Here is a 4,984-nt window from a genome sequence, read left to right as displayed (position 1 = left end):
GTCCTAACATGAGACAGATAATCTCTGAAAAAATAATTGATCTCCCTGCTCTGCATAATTACTCTGCTCAGTCAGAAACAGCCAATCAGAACTAGAAGTAATCAGCTAGCCGCCATGCTATCAGGAAGTTTTCATTCAGTAACTGGATTGTTTATTGTAATGGACCCTGTATTTGCCTTTGAATGTAAAGTTTTATACTTTTATTTTTTTCTAAATGTTGAGAGGTTTTATTTTGGCTCTTTGCATTATTTAGCCTCTTCAGAGCCTCCATATGTTTTCAGTCTGTTAAAGATAGTATTACTGATAGCAGTACAATTTGYACAATGYCTGTTTTGTTTAGTTTTCTTCTTGGAAAAAGTTATTAAAAACAAGTGTTTGTCTAAATTAAGGTGAATTCATGGTTCCTTTTTCCACATAATGTAACCAGTGCTTATGATTTAAAAAATAATAATTATGTCATCGGTATCGGTGATCGGCTGTGATTGGCCCTCATGGATGATCGGAATCGGCAGGAAAAAACCTAATGGGCGCATCTCTAGTTTGTACACTTTGTTTTTTCTATCTAGCTGCCATATTATCTAACAGCTTTACTTCAGATGATCACCAATGTCGAGTAATATGCTAGGACGAAATATTACCAGTTTAATTTTACAGTAATGTCGACAGAGGTTCAGAGTTCTTACAGTGCTGCCATTACCCACAACCTCATCACGTGACTCCTCCACTGTAATATAGAAAATAAATAAAAATAATTATGTGATCGGTATCGGTGATCGGCCCTCATGGGTGATCGGTATCGGCAGGAAAAAACCTCATCGGCACTAACTAACTAGAGAGTTATTCTAGTTCTGTTGTCTTTTAACTTAGTTCACTTTGGTTTTCCTCTGCTTCATCTCCTCCACTTAACTTGGAGTTTAAAGGTAGAACTTGTTTGAAAGTATGGAACCCTTTTTAGGATAAAACTGGTTCTACTTTTGAGATCAATTATAGATCTTGTCAGATATTTACTTTAGCTGAAAACATTTCTTATCCATTTAATCTTCTTCCCTGTTTATCATCTGTGACTCTCTTCTTTTTTGACCTCTTTAGACCTTCACGTCTATGAATGTGGGGTGAATGGCTGTCTGAATTTGTCTCCCATTTTCTTTTCATTGCTGCTGAATGAGAAGCATCATCTGACCTGCAGAGCAAAGTTGATATTTTAGCATCGTCTAAATTTTTCAAATGGAGCAGCTGGTTTCACCTCTGCTGTTGAGTACAGGGATTCCCAAACTTTACTGGCTGGGGATCCTCTTTGCAAACCCACATACAATGCTACAAAATATGTAAAGAAACATTCATTTTAGAACCCCCCCCATTACATATACTATTCAGTAATTATACGTTTATTTATCTTAAATGCTGCCTTGTTTCTTCTAATTTTAGTAGGCAATGAGTTCCAGGGTTTCTCCCAGTGTATTATAAGCCTGGAGGCCTCCAGGCTTTACCTGTCCCCCTGCCAGACTAAGTCTTGCTTGTTTTTATTTAAAAAAAGAAAGGGGAGGAAGCGGGGGGAAATCATTGGGATTTAACAGATGTGCAAAAAAAATGACATTTATATTTTGGACTTTGCATTTATTTTGGTTTGCTGTTTTTAAGACTACAGTTGTATGTTTATGCATTGTTAGCAATGCCTTCCATTAACATATAATTACCCAGTATTTACATTTCCTGTCAACTCCACATTTTGTAATACAGAAAACACGGTGGCCTGCTGGTGGAACGACCTGGTGGTGCCATGACCACCAGGCTCAGCAAGTTTTCTGGGGAAAACCTGAGGTCTGTGGTGGAATTTATTATGAGGTAATATGTTCTAACTTTTTAAATCTGATGTTGATGTCATAATGCCAGATAAATAAAATTCCACCACAGACCCCTCTTTTGATAAGAAAATATGTAATATTGTTATAGTAATCCCATCACATTTTATTTAATCCCCACAGTTGAGATTTTTTGCAGCAGCGTTCTGAACTCATGTTTTTCTGCTAGATGAAGCCACTGAGAGCTTCGGCCTGTTTGCATTTTCCTCAACATAGAATGTAAACCTTCTGTGTTTACAAAGTATAAAGAGTGTTTATATTGTGTTCTCTCACAGTAGATGGTCCCTCACACTGAGCCAGGCTCTGCTGGGGGTGTCCTTCCTGAAAATGAGCTTTCCACTCCACTCTCATCACATGCATGCTCAGTATTAGGGATTGCTCCAGAATTGACATCCCTCAGCATCAATAACTGCACCTCCTCCACTGGTCTTCTATCAAAAGGTATCTCCTAGGGTTAGGGGCTCTGCTCGCTACTCTTCATCCTATAAATGTTACCCCTCTGTCCCATGATCCGTAGCCAGGGCCTCCACTTCCATTGCTATGCCGATGATGTCCAGCTCTACATCTCCACCAAATCCATCACAACTGCGTCTCACTCCATCCTGATCAGCTGTCTCACCGAGATAAAATCAGGGATGTGGTTTCATCTAAAAAATATTACCCATCTCCACCCATCACTCCCCTTCTTGGCTGCTGAAATTCTCATCACCTCCAGACTTCACTACTTTAACAGCCTTCTTTTTGGTTCATCATTCAAGGTTCTAAATAAACTCCAACACACCCAGACCTGCTCCTGTGACCCCATCACCCACCCCGGTTCTCCAGAAGCTCCATTGTCTCCCTGTCTCAGTTCATCCATTTGAAAGCCCTCCATAGCTAAGCCCTAAGCTACCTCACCAACATGCTCCACCGTTCGTCACACTCTTCCTCTCAGCCTCCGCTCCTCTGATGCCAACATCCTGTCTCCGCCACTAAGAACCGAGCACTGAACAGACCTATCGACATTCAAATCATATCTTGAAACACACTTTTCAGAATAACTCTTAATGTACGATTGATGTCCTGTTATCATTTTCATGCGTTTTTAATGTCCAGTGATGCGTATTAATGTTTTTTCCTTTTTTGATTTTGTTTGATGTACTTAAGTGTTCTGTTTGTAATTTTGCTTTATTCCTGTAAAGTATCTTTGAGTTTTAGAAAGTACTATACAAATGAATTATTATTGTTAATGACTCAATGGAGTTAACTTTCAATCCTCATCACGTTTGCTGAGGAGAAGGAGTTGCTGCAAAGTCAGTGCAGTTGGCTGAGCTTGCTTAGATAGCAACCTTATCAACTGACATATAAACTGAACTTGACTAGTATTTTCTAAACTAGGATCAAAATGGAAGCATGTCATTGAATATATCAGTATGATTGTATTAAACTGACTGTACACACATGGACACAATTATTGGTTCTCCTCTGTTAATGAACAAAAAGTCCCCACTGGTCACTTAGTTATATTGAAACTGACAAGTAATTAATGAAACATACTGAAAGTTAAATAAAAAATCAGTCAGTAAGACTTCCATACCTGTCCACAGATATTCTGGTCCAGTCCTGGTGGACAAATTGCTCTAGATGTTTCGGCTCCTTCCATGGATGTTCTGCAGGATTTAGATCAGGTCTCATAGAAGGCCAGTCCAGAATAGTCCAGTGTTTTGCTGTCAGCCATTCTTGGGTGTTTTTAGTTGTGTGTTTTGTGTGGTTACCTTGTTGGAAGACCCATGACCTGCCACTGAGAGCAAACTTTCTGACTCCAGGCAGCACATTTCTCTCCACAATGCGTTAATAGTCTTGAGATCTCATTGTACACTGAACAGATTCAAGGTACCCTGTACCAGAGGCAGCAAAGTGCCAGAGCATAACCGAGCCTTCTCTGTGTTTCACAGTGAGGACAGTGTTCTTCTCTTGATCTGCTTCATTTTTGCGTCTGTGAACATAGAGCTGATGTGCCTTGCCAAGAAGCTCCAGTTTTGTCGGATCTGCCTGATGGACATTTTCCCAGAAGCTTTGTGGTTTGTCAACATGTATTGTGGAAAATTTCACCCTCACTATTTTATGCGTTGTTTTCCTCCTTGGTCATCTCTCATGACGTTTACTTTGGCTCAAACAATGATAAAAAACCTGATGTGTCCGATCTTACTCTAACGTACCTTGACCTTGGAGTTTGCCTTTCATTTCTTTGAAGGTTGTTCTGGGCTCTTTGGTCACCATTCATTTTATCCTTCTCTTCAGTTTTCCTCTCACAACCAGGGAGGTTAGCAGCAGTCTAGTGGCCCTCTACCTTCTGGACAATCTCTGCAGCTGTAGTCAGAAGAGCATCAAGCTGCTTGGAGACGCTCTGATAGTCATTACCTTTAACTTGCTGCTCTATGATGATCTTTCCATCTTCAGGCCTGTTTTTCTTTCGTCTGATTTCTTGTTTAATTTTTTATAAATGTTTTATTTTTGCCAGTTTTAATTCCTTTCAGTGACCACTGTGGGTTTTTCAGTCATTAACAGAGGGGTAGCAATAATTGTGACCATGTGCGTATTTTTCTGTACATAAAGTGCTTCAAATGTTTGTTGTGAATAAGCTCTCTATAAATAAACAGAATTGAACTGAACTATCAATATGTTGATGTGCAAAATATTTTTGCAGTATTGTTTACAAATGTAAATATGTTTCAGTAAAAGTGTAAAATAATGCAAAATATCTTCATCGTACTTCATGCAAAAATTTGAGAATTGGAACAGAATGCCTCTGCAATGCAATTTCAACATCCAAGATGGCCGACTGGTCTCAGGCATTTACTACTACAGAGTCTAGCTACAACAAAGAATGGATTTTAAATGTGCAGTAAAGTTATTCTTGCTTTCCAAAGTCATTGCTGGAGATATTTGGCTGCTCAAATGTGTTTTCTTATAACTTGTTGAATACAGAACCAAATTCAGTGTATTTACACATGCTCAGTACAGTGAAACAAGAAGGATTTCAACACTTTACATTTGAAAACTGTTTTTTTACGACGGCTTGCTCTATGAACATTGTCCTATATTTCCAATGGCAACTTTTTATTGTATGATGGTTTTATCAAAAA

This window comes from Poecilia reticulata, linkage group LG16 (assembly GCF_000633615.1).
Source record: "Poecilia reticulata strain Guanapo linkage group LG16, Guppy_female_1.0+MT, whole genome shotgun sequence".
Taxonomy (NCBI): domain Eukaryota; kingdom Metazoa; phylum Chordata; class Actinopteri; order Cyprinodontiformes; family Poeciliidae; genus Poecilia; species Poecilia reticulata.
The sequence above is the reverse complement of the archived record's forward strand: the minus strand, read 5'-3'. Positions refer to the sequence as shown.